Below are 19648 nucleotides of genomic sequence, written 5' to 3'. Positions count from 1 at the left end.
TTATTAATTAAACACTGACAAAACAACAAAAGCAACGTAACGTGAAGTTCTAAAGGCTAAACATCAAACAAGCCAAACACACAGAAACAAGATCCCACAACATAGGTAGGCAACATGGCTGCCTAAGTATGATCCCCAATCAGAGACAACGATCGACAGCTGCCTCTGATTGGGAACCACACCCGGCCAACATAGAAATACAAAACATAGATATTCACATACATAGATGTTCACACCCTGACCAAACCAACTAGCGAACTCTATGTCAGGGCATGACAGTCGATGCACACCATTCACATACATATATATTTATATTCCGCTAATTTCCTGCAATTCTATCCAGTTTGCCATGGGGTTTAGTACTCTGTATTTAAATACTGTATTCTCAACTATTATTCTATTATTTCTACTACTGTACATTGCATTTTAGTTACACTGCTATATTTAGTTATATACTGGATTCTTGACATACAGTATCTCACTCTAAGATATCGACTGCTGTACATATCATGCTTAGTATATCTTGTGTAAATTAATCTGGTGTATATACTGTACGTATAGATTGCATTTGGATTACTGCTTCAGTGCTATTTGGATTCATTCCGAAATGTAAGATTTTTTAAATTATTTGTGTACATAAGCATTTCGCTGAACCTGATATAACATCTGCTAAACTGTGTATGCGACCAATAAACTTTGATTTGTGTCAAAAGGGGTGATGTGTACGCGGCAGTGAAGTCAGGCGCAGGACACAGAGGATCAAGATGACTACTTTACTTCAAGTTAACACGCACAAAACAAAAGTCTCCACAACACTGGAGGAGTAACACGCTCAGTGCGTAAAAGGCGAACTAGATATGCCGAACATCAAACAGGACAAAATTACAATAACACACAAAGGCCAAACGTAAAACAAGGGAACTTATATGTTACACAATCAACACAAAATAAGTAACAGGTGTACAAACTAGACAATACAAGACAAACACCGAAACATCGATCGGCAGTAGCTAGTAATCCGGGGACGACGAATGTCGAAGCCTGCCCGAGCAAGGAGGAGGAGCAGCCTCGGCGGAATCCGTGACAGTACCCCCCCATTGACGCGCGGCGCCAGCCGTGCGCCGACCCCGGCCTCGGGGACGGCCAGGAGGACGTGGAGCAGGGCGAGTGGGATGACTCCGGTGGAACTCCGTCAGGAGGGAGGGATCTAAGATGTCCCTCCTAGACACCCAGCACCGTTCCTCCGGACCGTACCCCTCCCACTCCACGAGATACGGCAGACCCCCCATCCGACATCTCGAATCCACGATGGACCGGACTGAGTACGCCGGAGCCCCCTCGATGTCCAGTGGGGGCGGAGGAGTCTCCCGTATCTCATTGTCCTGGAGTGGACCAGCTACCACCGGCCTGAGGAGAGACACATGGAACGAGGGGTTAATGCGATAATCATTTGGCAGTTGTAACCTGTAACATACCTCGTTCAATCTCCTCAGGACTTTAAATGGCCCCACAAACTGCCGACCCAGCTTCCGGCAGGGCAGGCGAAGGGGCAGGTTTCGAGTCGAGAGCCAGACTCGATCTCCAGGTGCATACACTGGACCCTCACTGCGGTGGCGATCGGCGCTCGCCTTCTGCCTACAGATAGCCCGCTGCAGATGGACATGCGCAGCGTTCCATGTCTCCTCCGAGCGCCGAAACCATTCATCCACCGCAGGAGCCTCGATCTGGCTCTGATGCCAGGGTGCCAGAACCGGCTGATACCCCAACACACACTGAAAAGGGGTCAGATTCGTAGAGGAGTGGCGAAGGGAGTTCTGGGCAACCTCTGCCCAGGGGATATACCCCGACCACTCCTCCTGCCGGTCCTGGCAATAAGACCTCAGAAACCTACCTACCCACATCCTGGTTTACTCTCTCCACCTGCCCATTACTCTCAGGGTGGAAATCCGAGGTAAGGCTAACCGAGACCCCCAAGCGTTCCATAAACGCCCTCCAGACTCTAGAGGTGAACTGGGGACCTCGATCAGACACTATATCCTCAGGTACCCCGTAGTGCCGGAAGACGTGAGTAAACAGGGCCTCAGCAGTTTGTAGGGCAGTAGGGAGACCCGGCATTGGGATGAGACGACAGGCCTTAGAAAACCGATCCACAACGACCAGAATAGTGGTATTCCCCTGGGAGGGGGGAAGGTCCGTGACAAAGTCTACCGATAGGTGAGACCACGGCCGTTGTGGAACGGGTAGGGGTTGTAACTTCCCCCTGGGCAGGTGTCTAGGCGCCTTACACTGAGCGCACACCGAGCAGGAGGAGACATAAACCCTCACGTCCGTTGCCAATGTTGGCCACCAGTACTTTTCACTAAGGCAGTGCACTGTCCGGCCAATACCAGGATGTCCAGAGGAGGGTGACATATGAGCCCAATAAATTAGTCGATCACGAATCTCGAGCGGCACGTACTTCCGCCCCTCCGGACACTCTGGAGGAGTAGGGTCGGTACGTAACGCCCGCTCGATCTCCGCATCGACCTCCCACACCACCGGTGCCACCAGACAAGACTCCGGCAGTATGGGAGTGGGCTCAATGGACCTCTCCTCTGTGTCATATCGCCGGGACAGGGCGTCTGCCTTAACGTTCTGTGACCCTGGTATATAGGTGAGCTTAAAGACAAACCGGGCCAGAAACATGGCCCACCTAGCCTGACGAGGGTTCAGTCTCCTAGCTGCCCGGATGTACTCCAGGTTACGATGGTCAGTCAGAATGAGAAAAGGGTGTTGAGCCTCCTCAAGCCAATGCATCCACACCTTTAGGGCTTGGACCACAGCTAGCAGCTCCCTGTACCCCACGTCGTAATTACGTTCCGCCGGTCTGAGCTTCTTAGAGTAAAAAGCACAGGGCCGGAGTTTAGGAGGCGTGCCTGAGCGTTGAGACAGTACAGCCCCAATACCCGCCTCTGACGCGTCCACCTCCACTTGGAACGCCAAAGAGGGGTCCGGATGTGCCAGCACCGGGACCGAGGTGAACAGGTCCTTCAGTTGTCTAAACGCCCTGTCCGCCTCAGCCGACCACTGCAAACGCACCGGGCCCCCCTTTAGCAGGGAGGTGATGGGAGCCGCTACCTGTCCAAAACCCCGGATAAACCTCCGGTAGTAATTGGCAAAACCCAAAAACCGCTGCTCCTCCTTAACCGTGGTAGGAGTCTGCCAATTACGCATGGCGGAAACGTGGTCAATCTCCATCTCCACCCCTGACGCGGACAACCGATGGCCCAGGAAGGAGATGGACTCCTGGAAAAACAGGCATTTCTCCGCCTTCACATACAGGTCATGCTCCAACAGCCTACCCAACACTCGACGCACCAGGGCCACATGCTCGGCTCGTGTAGCAGAGTATACTAGAATGTCGTCAATATACACCACTACACCCTGCCCATGCAAATCCCGGAAAATCTCGTCCACAAATGATTGGAAGACTGAAGGAGCATTCATTAACCCGTATGGCATGACGAGATACTCATAGTGACCCGAGGTGGTACTAAATGCTGTTTTCCATTAATCTCCCTCCCTAATGCGCACCAGGTTGTAGGCGCTCCTGAGATCCAATTTTGTGAAGAAGCGCGCTCCGTGTAATGACTCCGTCAAACTCGCAATCAGAGGGAGAGGATAACTGTATTTAACAGTGATCTGATTGAGACTACGGTAATCAATACACGGGCGCAAACCTCCATCCTTCTTCTTCACAAAAAAGAAACTCGAGGACGCAGGAGAAGTGGAGGGCCGTATGTATCCCTGTCTCAGAGACTCTGCGATGTATGTCTCCATAGCCGCCGTCTCCTCTTGAGACAGAGGATACACATGACTACGCGGAAGTGCAGCACCTGCCTGAAGGTCTATTGCACAATCCCCCTGTCTATGAGGTGGCAATCGTGTCGCCCTCTTCTTACTGAATACAAGTGCCAAATCATCATACTCAGGAGGAATGTGCAGTGCGGGCATTTGGTTCGGACTTTCCACCGTGGTCGCCCCTACGGAAACACCTATACACCGCCCGACACACTGATCAGGCCACTCCCTGAGAGCCCTCTGTTGCCACGAAATGGTGGGGTCATGAGAGATTAACCAAGGAAGCCCCAGCACCACGGGAAACGCAGGAGAGTTGATCAGATACAACTGTATGATTTCCTCATGACCCCCCTGCGTCTTCATCTTTAGTGGCGCCGTGACCTCCCTAATTAAACCTGATCCCAAAGGACGGCTATCTAGGGCATGAATAGTAAAAGGCACATCTACTGGTAGGAGGGGAATCCCTAACTTAACACAGAAATTACGATCAATAAAATTCCCAGCTGCGCCTGAATCGACTAGCGCCTTATGCTGGGGATGAGATGAAACCTGGGGAAATTCAACTTGAATACAAAAGTGAACAACAGAGAGCTCTGGGTGAGTTGGGCGCCTACTCACCTGAAATGACTCATCAGTGCGTGACCTGTTGCCTCGATCCCCAGGAGACCCTCCCCAGCACCGAGCCGCAGTGTGTCCTCTACGGCCACAGTTGGTGCAGGGGACGGCCTCTCTCCGGGTCTCTCTCCTCCTCTCTGTAGCACCAGAACCCCCGAGCTCCATAGGGCTCGGCTCGGAGGTGCTGGGGGATGGAATGGACGGCCCCAACTCCGGACGTCCGCGGGTAGCCAGCAGGGTATCCAGACAGATCGACATGTCCACCAACTGATCGAAGCTTAGGTTGGTGTCCCTGCAGGCCAACTCTCGGCGAACGTCCTCTCGTAGGCTGCACCGATAGTGGTCGATGAGGGCCCTCTCATTCCACCCCGCATTAGCCGCCAGAGTCCGGAAGTCCAGGGCGAACTCTTGTGCGCTCCTCTTCCCCTGTCGGAGGTGGAACAGACGCTCCCCCGCCGCTTTACCCTCTGGGGGATGATCGAAAACCGTCCTGAAGTGGCGGAAGAGCTCCGCATAGCTGATGGTGGCGGCGTCTATTCCCCTCCATTCGGCATTGGCCCACTCCAATGCCTTGCCGGATAGACAGGAGATGAGGGCGGAAACGCTCTCGTATCCCGAGGGTGCCGGGTGAATGGTTGCCAGGTAGAGTTCTACTTGAAGTAGGAAACCCTGACACCCGGCTGCGGTGCCATCATATGCCCTCGGGAGCGAGAGCCGAATCCCACTGGACTCCGGAGATGGAACGACGGGTCTGGCCGATGGTGGTGGTATTGTAGGAGGAGGTGTGGGCAAGCCTCCTCTTTCCCATCGGCTCAGAGTGTCCATCACATCTTGCATGGCGGTGCCAAGTCTACTGATCATGGCGTCCTGGCTGCTGACACGATCCTCCAGAGACTCAGTTACCACCGCTGGTCCTGCTGACTCCATGGTGGTGTGTTATTCTGTCAAAAGGGGTGATGTGTACGCGGCAGTGGAGTCAGGCGCAGGACACAGAGGATCAAGATGACTACTTTACTTCAAGTTAACACGCACAAAACAAAAGTCTCCACAACACTGGAGGAGTAACACGCTCAGTGCGTAAAAGGCAAACTAGATATGCCGAACATCAAACAGGACAAAATTACAATAACACACAAAGGCCAAACGTAAAACAAGGGAACTTATATGTTACACAATCAACACAAAATAAGTAACAGGTGTACAAACTAGACAACACAAGACAAACACCGAAACATCGATCGGCAGTAGCTAGTACTCCGGGGACGACGAACGCCGAAGCCTGCCCGAGCAAGGAGGAGGAGCAGCCTCGGCGGAATCCGTGACAATTTGACATGATAGAGACATTCAACTGGGGATTGCTTTATGCTTTGACAGATGAGGGCCAGCAAGTTAACTTCCAAATTCATCACCACCCAAACCCCAAATTAGATCCTCTGACACATGCAAACACTTTCCACATTACCTGAATAGCTCCTGTCAATCCACTAACATTGTCCCGTAAGCCGCCGCAGGAGACAAACAAAGGCACTGGACTTTCCACATGCAACACAAAAAAGAGCTGCCATTACTGACTATTTAGCCACTGAGCCAGTATCCATTTATTTTATAGGTGGGTTGTCTTCTCAGAGTTTACCATGTGAACAAACCATCATTTTGGAAACAAGGTCAAAGCATTTAACATAGTGAGGGCAAAACAACATAATACAAATAGTTGTGTAGGTCTCACCAACCCTCCTCTCATGTTTAGTTTCCCTAATTCAAACCAGACCATGTCTCTAAGGGCTAGCCATGCAGCAAGGATTTGCATGCAGCAGTTGGATGGATGGATGGATGGATGGGGGAGTGGGAGGGGGAAGGGTGTGTCACAGCATGCTGTCTGGCTTCCCTGCAGTGGCGGTGCATAGGTGCACATACAGTGCCTTCGGAAAGTATTCAGACCCCTTGACTTTTTCCACATTTTGTTACTTTATAGCCTTATTCTAAAATGGATTTAAAAATATAGAATGCTCAGCAATCTACACACAATACCCCATAATGACAAAGTGAATACAGGTTTTTAGACATTTTTGCAAATGTATTAAAAATATAAAACTGAAATACCTTTAAATAAGTGTTCAGACCCTTTGCTATGAGACTCGAAATTGAGCTCAGGTGCGTCCTGTTTCCATTGATCATCCTTGAGATATGTCTACAACTTGATTGGAGTCCACCTGTGGTAAATTCAATTGATTGGACATGATTTGGAAAGGCACACAACTGTCTGGAACTACCAAGACTCTTCCTAGAGCTGGCCGCCGGTCAAACTGAGCAATCGGGAAGAAGGGCCTTGGTCAGGAACCTGATGGTCACTCTGACAGAGCTCTATAGCTCCTCTGTGGAGATGGGAGAACCTTCCAGAAGGACAACCATTTCTGCAGCGCACCACCAATCAGGCATTTATGGTAGAGTGGCCAGACGGAAGCCACTCCTCAGTAAAAGGCACAAGACAGCCTGCTTGGAGTTTGCCAAAAGGCACCTAAAGACTCTCAGACCATGAGAAACAAGATTCTCTGGTGTGATAAAACCAAGATTGAACTCTTTGGCCCGAATGCCAAGCGTCACGTCTGGAGGAAACGTGGCACCATCTCTACGGTGAATTATTGTGGTGGCAGCATCATGCTGTGGGGATGTTTTTCAGCGGCAGGGACTGGGAGACTAGTCAGGATCAAGGCAAAGATGAACGGAGTAAAGTACAGAAAGATCCTTGATGCGCTCAGGTCCTCAGACTAGGGCGAAGGTTCACCTTCCAACAGGACAACGACCCTAAGTACACAACCAAGACAACGCAGGAGTGGCTTCGGGACAAGTCTCTGTATGTCCTTGAGTGGCCCAGCCAGAGCCCAGACTTGAACCCGATCAAACATCTCTGGAGAGACCTGAAAATAGCTGTGCAGCAATGCTCCCCATCCAACCCAACAGAGCTTGAGAGGATCTGCAGAGAAGAATGGGAGAAACTCCCCAAATACAGGTGTGCCATGCTTGTAAGGCCATACCGAAGAAGACTCAGTGCTGTAATTGCTGCCAAAGGTGCTTCAACAAAGTACTGGATAAATGGTCTGAATACTTATGTAAATGTGATATTTCCGTTTTTTATTTGTAATAAATTAGCAAACATTTCTAAAAACCTGTTTTTGCTTTGTCATTATGGGGTATTGTGTGTAGATTGATGAGGGAAAAAAACAATTTAGTCAATTTTAGAATAAGGCTGTAACGTAACAAAATGTGGAAAAAGTCAAGGGGTCTGAATACTTTCCGAAGGCACTGTACACCTCCAGCCACCCTCACCCATGCGTACGTGTACACATTCAAACAGAGGCACAAGTGCACATGAATACACACAAACACACACACACATGCATACATGTATACACACACACCATCTGAGTGACAAGTGATGAGGCAGGTGCTCCAGACTCAGAGAGACAGTGAGAGGGAGGGGAGGGAGGACAGGGGAGTAGGGAGGGAATATGAAGGAAAGAGGTGGAGGGGAGGGGAAAGAGGTGGAGGGGAGGGGTAAGGGGTGGAGGGGAGGGGAGGGGAGGGGAGGGGGTTGTAAACCTTGGTGAGGTCTAAGTGAAGGCACATCACTCTTGACCTCAAATAAAATCCATCACTCAAAGAGGACCATCACTCAACTGTTGACTCACAGCAAGAAAACCTTAGATCAACATAGTCATAACATGAAAGCTAATAATAACCATTGTGGATATTCTAAGTTTATGGTAATATACAGGCCATTTCCCTGGAGTGATTTACCACTGACTCAATTATCAGTGATGATAAGGAACGCACCAGGCATAATATGTTGAACCAACCTTCTATCAATGTCATCTGTTTCCACCACAGCTGTGTTTTTGTCTGTGGAGTCTGAGTCAGTCAAGTTATGGCTGTCTCCTTCATCTCCCCCAGACAACAAACATTACTATATGGCTGTGACATCACAGACTGTGGGCAGCCCACACAGCCAGACAATAATTATGGTCTGATCCAAAGAGTGCTTTAGTCACTCTCAACTTTACCCAGTATTTGTTATGGTATATTTTATCATATTTGACTATATGGTAAAATTACTACATCAACTCTTTCCTTCCCACAACAACAATACAGTCCGGTGTTAAAATTGTATGCCTAGGAGCAAAACAGTCAGTGATCAAGGGATATGTTTAATTTCCAAAAGAAAGTTACATTCAACTTGGACAAACCCAATTCTGCAATCTATATTGAATCTGTTTATGTAAAGTGATTCATTGGCTCTTAATTCATTTTTATGTACAGATCCTCGTATAGGCCTGGAGTGCAGCAGCTGTTGTACGTCCATCCGTTTCTGCAAGCAGACATATGCTTGCCGGTAGGCAAATCAGTAGCACCGACTCACACACAGACACATACCCTCACACATATTCACTCAGCCAGCACAGACACAGACACAGACACAGACACAGACACAGACACAGACACAGACACAGACAGACAGACAGACAGACACATGCACAGGCTCTGAAGCAGGCACACACACACACAGTCTTTTCCCAATGACAGACTAAATTACTTGTGGGTATTCTCTAAGCGTCACCTTGGCACTCTCTCTCAACACAGCCATTAGTGCTACATCAACTATCTGTATCTAAACTAGAAGAAGTATTTTGGGACATGGCCTCAATCAAACTTAGTTTTTTTTTTTTTACAGAGCAGATTAGAGCATGCCTACGTCCCAAATGGCACTCTATTCCCTAAATAGTGCACTACTTTTGACCGACATAGGGAATAGTTATATTGCTAAGCTGTTGAATGTCATCACTGCATCATTTGTTTGTTCCTGAAAGGGTCTGTAAACAGCTTAGCCAGATTGTAGTTCCTATGAGAGACAGAGCTAAATGGGCAAACAAACATGCCATTTAATACTCCATATTCCAGACATGCACTTACCTGCCCTGCTCTGCAACTACTCACAGCTCCTGCCTTCTACTGTAACCACTACACCTCAGCCTCAAAGCCTCACAAAACCTAATTTCCTATGCCGTACCCAAGGAGAAGGAAATATAATCAATGCAAACAATAACGCTTCTAGTGGTGGAAAAGTACCCAATTGTCATACTTGAGTAAAAGTAAAGATACCTTAATTGAAAATTAAGCAAGTAAAAGTGAAAGTCACCCAGTAAAATATTACATAAGTAAAAGTCTAAGTATTTGGTTTTAAATATACTTAAGTCAAAAGTCAAAGTAAAAGTATAAATCATTTCAAATTCCTTATATTAAGCAAACCAGACAGCACAATGTTCTTGTTTTTTAAATTACGGATAGCCAGGGGCACACTCCAACACTCAGACATATATCATTTCCAAACAAAGCATTTGTGTTTAGTGAGTCCGCCAGACCAGAGGCAGTAGGGATGACCCGGGTTATTTTCTTAATAAGTGCGTGAATTGGACCATTTCCCTGTCCTGCTAAGTACTTTTGGGTGTTAGGAAAAATTGAGGGAGTAAAAAGTACATTATTTTCTTTAGGAATGTAGTGAACTAAAAGTAAAAGTTGGCCAAAAAAATAATATATATAACTAGGAAAGTACAGATACCCCCAAAAGACTACTTAAATAGTAATTTAAAGTACAGCTCCTTCAGAAAGTATTCATACCCCTTGACTTATTCCACATTTTGTTGTGTTACAGCCTGAATTCAAAATGTATAAAAAAATAAAATATATGTTTTACCCATCTACACACAATACCAAATAATGACAAAGTGAAAACATGTTTAAAAATTTTTTTGCAAATGTATTGAAAATGATATACAGAAATATCTCATTTATATAAATATTCACACCCCTGAGTCAATACATGTTAGAATCACCTTTGGCAGCAATTACAGCTTTGAATCTTTCTGGGTAAGTCACTAAGAGCTTTGCACACCTGGACTGTACAATATTTGCATAATATATATTTTTAAATTCTTCAAGCTCTGTCAAGTTGGTTGTTGATCATTGCTAGACAGTCATTTCAAGTCTTGCTATAGATTTTCAAGCCGATTTAGGTCAAAACTGCAACTCGGCCACTCAGGAACATTCAATGTCATCTTGGTTAGCAACTCCAGTGTATATTTGGCTTGTGTTTTAGGTTATTGTCCTGCTGAAAGGTGAATTTGTCTCCCAGTGTCTTCTGGGAAGCAGACTGAACCAGGTTTTCCTCTATGATTTTGCCTGTGCTTAGCTCTATTCCGTTTCTTTTTATCCTAAAAAACTCCCTAGTCCTTGCCGATGACAAGCATACCCATAAAATGATGCAGCCACCACCATGCTTGAACATATGAAGAGTGGTACTCAGTGATGTGTTGTGTTGGATTTGCTCCAAATATAATGCTTTGTATTCAGGACAAAAAGGTCATTTCTTTGCCACATTTTTTACAGTTTTACTTTAGTGGCTTACTGCAAACAGGATGCATGTTTTGGAACATTTAAATTCTGTACAGGCATCCTTCCTTTCCCTCTGTCATTTAGATTAGTATTGTTGAATAACTACAATGTTGTTGATCCATCCTCAGTTTTCTCCTATCACAGCCATTAAACCCTGTAACTATTTTAAAGTCACCATTGGCCTCATGGTGAAATCCCTGAGTGGTTTGCTTCCTCTCTGGCAACTGAGTTAGGAAGGATGCCTGTATATTTGTAGTGACTGGGTGTATTGATACACCATCCAAAGTGTAATTAATAACTTCACCATTCAATGTCTGCTTTTTTTACCCATCTACCAATAGGTGCCCTTCTTTGCGAGGCATTGGAAAACCTTGCTGGTCTTTGTGGTTGAATCTGTGTTTGAAATTCACTGCTCGACTGAGTGACCTTACAGATAATTGTATGTGTGGGGTACAGAGATGAGGTAGTCATTCAAAAATAATGTTAAACACTATTATTGCACACAGAGTCCATGCAACTTACTTTGTGACTTGTTAAGCAAATGTTTACTCCTGAACTTATTTAGGCTTGCCATAACAAAGGGGTTGAATACTTATTGACTCAAGACATTTCAGCTTTTCACTTTTAATTCATTTCAAAACATAATTCCACTTTGACATTATGGGTTATTGAGTGTAGGCCACTGACACAAAATCCAAATTTAATCCATTTTAAATTCAGGCTGAAACACAACAAAATTTGGAAAAAGTCAAGGGGTGTGAATACTTTCTGAAGGCACTGAAGTACTTAAGTACTTTACACCACTGAACGCTTCCAATGGAATATTTTACAATTTTATTGAATAATTGATGTGAAAGGTTGAGTCTGTACTTGTGGTGGTGTTCCTAAAGTATCTATATGTAGCGACAGATACCTGTGTGTATTAGATGGATACATAATCCATCTACAGTATACTGACGCATCGACTGTAAAGTCAGTCTCTGGATTAGAGCGAATGTCAGGGATTGTTATTGTTATTGTTCATATTTTACTGTATTATGTTTATGTTAAATGCACTTTAAACTAAAGTTAAATTTCCATAACAGTGAAATAGTATGGAGTACACCCCTATGCTATGATAATTAAAATTGACCCTTGAACACTCACAAACTGTCTTATTCTAAAAGCACACTATGTCGACTGTACGTACATTGGAGGAAAACACACTCACAGTTCAAATGCCATGAAAATAACATATAATATGACCTGGTGCTTTTTTCAATATGATGTCAAATTGAGGGTGTTTTTGATTATCTTTGTTTTCATCTACCTCTAAATCTGTGCATCTGACCCGCAGCAAAGCAATAGTCTGAAAGCAGCACCATGGCACTGTTTTGACTCCCCCCAAAAAAACAGCACAGTTTAACTTTCATATGTAACATCATAATCTGCACCCCACCTGACCAACCCCTTACTCGAAGGTCACACCAACTAACAATGGTACACACTGAGTCTACACTTCACTTAATTCCACATTACATTGCACAGAGAGAGAGATAGGAATCCATATGGATAGATAGGCTATACTACCTCATGGGTATCAGTAGCTTCTGGGATGGACGGTTGCCAGCGACAGTGTGAGAATCCAGGCCATCCTAGCGTCTGGCTGAGCCTCTATGTGCTATCCATGACGGCCTTGTGTTCCTCACGGCTTCTTTCCTTTCCGTCGTCTTCATTCACTTTTTACTCCACTCGTCCGCAGATCAGGGTGCCCAGGCAGGGGAACTGGTCGACAGGGTCCCGACTCCTCCGTTGTATCCCTCTTTTCTTCTCTCTCTCTCTCCACCAAAAAGCTGTTTTTTTTGTTTTTTTAAGTGTTCGCTGTTCTGGCTACTTACCATGCAGATCCCTCTTTAGGCTTTTGCTCTCCCTCGCTCACTTTTTCTCTCTCTGCTACTGTTAGGGAAGAGCACTCTCTCCCATTCGCTCTATCCTCCCTCTCCCTCTCTCTTTCTGTCTGTCTCTAATAGTTTAGTGTTGCATATTAACACCTGCTTATAGAAAGAGAGGGAGAGAGTAGTGAGCTAGCAGCCATCTGCGCGAGTGAAAAAGATTTCCTCTGTGAGTATGTGTGAGAGTGTGTCTGTGTGTGTGTGTGTGTGTGTGTGTGTGTGTGTGTGTGCGCATGCACGGGTCGGACTCTCGTGTGTCAACAAAAATGTACTGCAAGTGGATAGCAGGCAGGTAGGAGGGGAAAAGAGGTGGGAAGTAGACAGTGTGTGTGCTCAGGCATGTGTCTTTGTGTGTGTGTGTGTCTGTCTGTGTGTGTGTGTGTGTGTGTGTGTGTGTGTGTGTGTGTGTGTGTGTGTGTGTGTGTGTGTGTGTGTGTGTGTGTGTGCAATTAAGTAAGTAGAAAAGTATCAGTTTGGCGAAAGAAAGTATCTGCAAAGGCATGCTTGAACTCCTTGGCTTCTCCCTCTCTCACTCTCTAGCATTGTAACTCCCTAATTAAACATAAAAAAAATAAGTTTACCTCAGGACAACCTTCTGTGATTTGAACACTTTTTCAGCTTTTACCAAGAGACTAAAAGACGCTGACGTTTTAAAGTTGACTTTCTGAGTTTTATTTTCATAATGTATAACAATTAATCAGAAATCAATCATAAGAATTCTGTCTATAGTTGGCAGTTGATGTGCTATCATAACTACTCTACACAATATTGTACATTCAATCTTACAATGGCAACTTGTTCGTGGATAAATGACAAGTTGACACTTTTCGATCAACACATCAACTGAATACCATTGGTTGGTGTTATTGTAACCGGTGTGAAATGGCTAGCTAGTTAGCGGTGCGCGCTAGTAGCATTTCAATTGGTGACGTCACTCGCTCTGAGACCTTGAAGTAGTTGTTTCCCTTGCTCTGCAAGGGCCGCGGCTTTTGTGGAGCGACGGGTAACGGTGCTTCGAGGGTGACTGTTGTCGATGTGTGCAGAGGGTCCCTGGTCCGAGCCCAGGTAGGGGCGAGGAGAGGGACGGAAGGAACGCTGTTACATTGATGCTGTTGACCCGGATCACTGGTTGCTGCGGAAAAGGAGGAGGTCAAAAGGGGGGTGAGTGTAACCGGTGTGAAATGGCTAGCTAGTTAGTGGTGCGCGCTAGTAGCATTTCAATTGGTGACGTCACTCACTCTGAGACTTTGAAGTAGTTGTTTCCCTTGCTCTGCAAGGGCCGCGGCTTTTGTGGAGCAACGGGTAACGGCGCTTCGAGGGTGACTGTTGTCGATGTGTGCAGAGGGTCCCTGGTTCAAGCCCAGGTAGGGGCGAGGAGAGGGACGGAAGCAACGCTGTTACATTATGAGTTCTCGCGCCCTGCCTTTGAGTGCTTCCCTGCTCTGTTAAGTGTGGTGTTGAGGTATAATGGGAGAACTATTAGTACAGTGTCTCTGTCCTAAATAGCACCTTATTGCCTACATAGTGCATTACTTTTGACAAGAGCCCTATGGGCCCTGGTCAAAAGTAGTGCACTATATAGGGAATATGGTGCCATTTGGGACGCACACAGTGTCTGTGGAAGACTGTGTCCACGTTGCATACCTGCCTCCACTAGCTGACATGTACTAGCGCACACTTCCTGCAGGCTGAATAGCAGAGGAACACACTCACAGCAATCATAACAATCAAAACATGAACGCTACAGCAGTAGAGAGAGAGGGAGAGAGAGAGAGAGAGAGAGAGAGAGAGAGAGAGAGAGAGAGAGAGAGAGAGAGAGAGAGAGAGAGAGAGAGAGAGAGAGAGAGAGAGAGAGAGAGAGAGAGAGAGAGAGAGAGAGAGAGAGAGAGAGAGAGAGAGAGAGAGAAAAGAGAGAGGGGGAGTGTGCGAGAGAGAGGGGGGAGAGAGACAGAGAGAGAGAAAAAAAGAGGAGTCGCCCAAGGCCACAGGAATATTTTGGAAGGGTGCGTAGGATAAGAGGGAAAGGAGGGAGATATAATCATTAACAGAACACCTGTCTCGCTCTGACTCCTAATAAATCAGAAGGGTTTCATCTGTCTGGATTTCTCCTTTTCTGAAGGGGTCATGTTTCCGAGGGAGTGGGGGGGAAGGGAGGAGGAGATTTTTTGGTAAGATAAGTTCGCTGGCATTTTGAACTTTGAGAATGTATTTGAGATTTTATTTGACATCGGCAGTATCTAGCACTTTGAAAATGTATTTGAAGGATCAAAAATGTCACATTCATCCAACCAAAAATCTAATCAAATCAAAGTTTATTGGTCGCATACAAAGTTTAGCAGATGTTATAGCAGGTGTAGCGAAATGCTTATGTTAGTAGCAACTAACAATGCAGTAAAATGTCAAACAGGTACACAAATAATTAATTTCAAAAACAAAAGAAACGGAAAGAACAACAACAAATCAAGAAAAGTCGGAACGAATCCAATTAACAACGAAAAATAGCACTGTAACAGTAATCCAAATGCAATCTATACGTATATACACTGGATTAATGTTACACAAGATATACTAGGAATTATATATACAGCAGTAGATATATTAGAGTGACCTATGTCAAGAATCCAGTATATAAATAAATATGTGGTGTGTAGAAACAGTGTAACTAAAATGCAATGTACAGTAGTAGAAATATTAGAATGAGCCATGTCGAGAATAAAGTATATACTGTAAGTACACAGTACAAAACCACATAGGAAAATGGATAGAATTGCAGGACCTGAGTCCGGAATATAAATAATACTGTATATGTGTCTGTGTATAGACAGTATGCACAGTATGTGATTATAAATGTGTGTACAGCAGTAGTTATATAGGATGAGCCATTACTAGAATACAGTATATACATATAAAGTGGTTAAAACAGTATGTAAACATTATTACATTTGAAATGCAAAACAGCTCGCACAAAATGGGTTACACATGCAGAAGGACTTAAATCGTATAGTAGTACAGTATTAACTCTTATACTAACAAGATATGTTTTGGGTTTTATCTCCATACAAATGTAGTGTAGTGATATTGTAGAAAAGCAGGACCAGTTTCACATATGTAAATATTTATGTATACCTACAATACCGTTCAATAGTTTGTATGTCCTTGTTTTCTATTTCTTTTTTTTTTTGTCCATTAAAATAACATCAAATTGATCAGAAATACAGTGTAGACATTGTTAATGTTGTAAATGGCTATTGTAGCTGGAAACGGCTGATTTTTTATGAAATATCTACATAGGCGTACAGAGGCCCATTATCAGCAACCATCAGTCCTGTGTTCCAATGGCACGTTGTGTTTGCTAATCCAAGTTTATCATTTTAAAAGGCTAATTGATAATTTAAAAAAACATTTTGCAATTGTGTTAGCACAGCTGAAAACTGTTGTGCTGATTAAAGAAACAATAAAACTGGCCTTCTTGAGACTAGTTGAGTATTGGAGCATCAGCAATTGTGGGTTCGATTACAGGCTCAAAATGGCCAGAAACAAAGAACTTTCTTCTGAAACTCGTCAGTCTATTCTTGTTCTGAGAAATGAAGGCTATTCCATGCGAGAAATTGACAAGAAACTGAAGATCTCGTACAACGCTGTATACTACTCCCTTCACAGAACAGCGCAAACTGGCTCTAACCAGACTAGAAAGAGGAGTGGGAGGCCCCAGTGCACAACTAAGCAACTGACTCCAGGATGCTGACCTTCTAGGCAGAGTTGCAAAGAAAAAGCCATATCTCAGACTGGCCAATAAAACTAAAAGATTAAGATGGGCAGTCTGAGATATGGATTTTTTTTTGCAACTCTGCCTAGAAGGTCAGCATCCCGGAATCGCCTCTTCACTGTTGACGTTGAGACTGGTGTTTTGCGGGTACTATTTAATGAAACTGCCAGTTGAGTCTGTTTCTCAAACTAGACACTCTAATGTATTTGTCCTCTTGCTCAGTTGTGCACCGGGGCCTCCCACTCCTCTTTCTATTGTTTCTGGCCATTTTGAACCTGTAATCGAACCCACAATTGCTGATGCTCCAGATACTCAACTAGTCTCAATAAGGCCAGTTTTATTGCTTCTTTAATCAGCACAACAGTTTTCAGCTGTGCTAACATAATTGCAAAATGTTTTTTTTAATGATCAATTAGCCTTTTAAAATGATAACCTTGGATTAACAAACACAACGTGCCATTGGAACACAGGACTGATGGTTGCTGATAATGGGCCTCTGTACGCCTATGTAGATATTCCATTAAAATAATAATAATAATAATAATATGCCATTTAGCAGACGCTTTTATCCAAAGCGACTTACAGTCATGTGCGCATACATTTTTACGTATGGGTGGTCCCGGGGATCGAACCCACTACTCTGGCGTTACAAGCGCCATGCTCTACCAATTGATAATTGATAAATCAGCCATTTCCAGCTACAGTAGCCATATACAACATTGACAATGTCTACACTGTATTTCTGATCAATTTGATGTTATTTTAATGGACAAAATAATTGCTTTCCTTTCAAAAACAAGGACATTTCTAAGTGACCCCTAGCTTTTGAATGGTAGTGTACATGTATGTGTATACACACACACAACAGAACAGGCTGTCTGAAGAAAAGTGTAGACAACCTTACTGTTTGAGTAAATCAAGCTCGTCCATTTAACACCGTGAGAACACTACAAATCATCAGAGCTGAAGGACGTCAAGTCATATGCTAATAGTCAAGCAAAAAAATTTGAACACTACAAACCCACTTTCACATACTGTAAACCAGGTGGGGGCCATTCTGGCCAATATTACCAGCAAAAAGCCAGTGTAGGTGACAGCTTTTGTCCCAGCCCAGCAGTAACAAATGTTATTCAACTAATCAAAGTTTTAATGAAAGACTATGACAAGTTGATCATTGAATCAGATGTGTTACAGCTAGGCTGGAACAAATACCTGCAACCCCACCGGCCCTTTGCGGATAAGTTTGGCCATCCCTTCTGTAAACAAACCTAGAGACTGACCATAGCGGACAGACGGAGAGACAACAGGGAAACAAATCCATTGATGGGACCCCAAAATGCAAAGGAATCTCTTATATCTCCCTCTACCCCTCCTCTCCTCTCCTCCCCATCTGTTCTGCTTCTCTTGGTGCAGAAGTTCCGCACTGCCGTTCTAACTCATGTTACCAAAGGAGGCGTGGCTTGCTTCGATGCATACAATACAGTTGAGTTTGGTGAGGGAGAAAATGGGGAAAGAGAGACAACATGAGTACAGCTTTGGTAGAAGAATCGTAGAGAACACTGAAGCGCACAAGAGCAGACATACAGACAGTAGACACAAAGGTGCTCGCTACATCATGTTATGTTACTGAGTTACAGCATAAAACTCATTTTACAAGACATCTTTTATGGATTGATAAGAATGGCCTTTCTTGTTTTCCCCCTTAAACTTCATATCAGAATATGACATCCACTGAGTGTACAAAACATTAAGAATACCTTCCTAATATTGAGTTGCACCGCCCCCTTCTGTCCTCAGAACAGCCTCAATTTTTCGGGGCATGGACTCTACAAGGTGATGAAAGCTTTCCACAGGGTTGCTGGTCCATGTTGACTCCAATGCTTCCCACAATTGTGTCAAGTTGGCTGGATGTCCTTTGGGTGGTGGACCATTCTTGACAAGCACGGCAAACTGTTGAGCATGAAAAACCCAGCAGCGTAGCAGTTATTGACACAAACCAGTACGCCTGGGAACTACTACCACACCCTGTTCAAAGGCACTTAAATCTTTTGTCTTGCCCATTCACCCTCTGAATGGCACACACACAATCCATGTCTCAATTGTCTCAAGGCTGAAAAATCCTTCTTTGACCTGTCTCCTCCCCTTCATTTACACCGATTGAAGTGGATTTAACATGTGACATCAATAAGGGATCATAGCTTTCACCTGTATTCACCTGGCCAGTCTATGTCATGGAAAAAGCAGGTGTTCATAATGTTTCGTACACTCAGTGTATATACTTAATCGAAACTCAACAGACTGCAGGAGTGAGATTGTCTACTCAACCCGTCCAGGACCTTCACGACAAGAAGCACAACGACCAAAACAGCATGGTCAGAACACGGGGAAGCACACACACCACCACACCACTGACACGACCACAAAGAGAAACAATGGGCGAGAAAGCACCAGTCTCCTGCTGATGGGATGCGGCGAGAGAGAGAGACTACACATGCCAGGGGAAGAGCTTTATGGATGCATTAACTTAGGTTAAGGTTTTATGGGTTAGGCTTTGAGCACTTGAGCATTTCTGTGGTCATATTATGGCCATTGTAGTGAGTCCAGTCTTTAAACATTGTGCGTTGTTAGCCATTGCTTCTGTCTGTCTGTCTGTGTGTGTGTTTGTGTGTGTGTACGTGTGTACGCACGTGTTCGTGCACAACTAGGTTGTCAACTCGGCAGACAACAGAATCAGATTTTTTTTTTATTGAGTATGAATGACAGAGCAACCAGGCTAGCTGCTAATTTGAGCAGTGTAATGTTATTGAGTCAAGCCTCAGGGGTTTTGGTGGGGGGGCATTTAAAAGGCTATAAAGTCTGCAATTCATTTATTAAGACCAAATTGGTTTCAGTGATAGTGTAATATGTAACTTATTAACAACGCTGCTTGCTCTACTTATACAGCAGCTTTAGATAAATTCAGTCAAGCAGTAACTTCAACATGTCTCCTTTTTCACCACCCATAATACTCCAGGAAATGTACACTGGATACAATGAGAGTGTCTGTGTCCCA

The 19648-nt window shown here is 44.8% G+C and overlaps 1 protein-coding gene across 1 annotated transcript in view; it reads right to left on the bottom strand.

Moving 5' to 3' along the window:
* Positions 1-13011, bottom strand: part of LOC311147332 (rho guanine nucleotide exchange factor 19-like) — a 39983-nt gene extending 26972 nt beyond the window's left edge. The window contains exon 1 of the mRNA XM_084184021.1: positions 12469-13011. The gene's annotated coding sequence lies outside the window, so the exon portion shown is untranslated. The remainder of the gene's footprint in view (positions 1-12468) is intronic.
* Positions 13012-19648: the final 6637 nt, after the last annotated feature.

The sequence above is a fragment of the Coregonus lavaretus genome (genome assembly GCF_964263955.1).
Source record: "Coregonus lavaretus genome assembly, chromosome: 20".
NCBI lineage: Eukaryota > Metazoa > Chordata > Actinopteri > Salmoniformes > Salmonidae > Coregonus > Coregonus lavaretus.
This window is presented reverse-complemented; position numbering and strand designations above follow the sequence as displayed.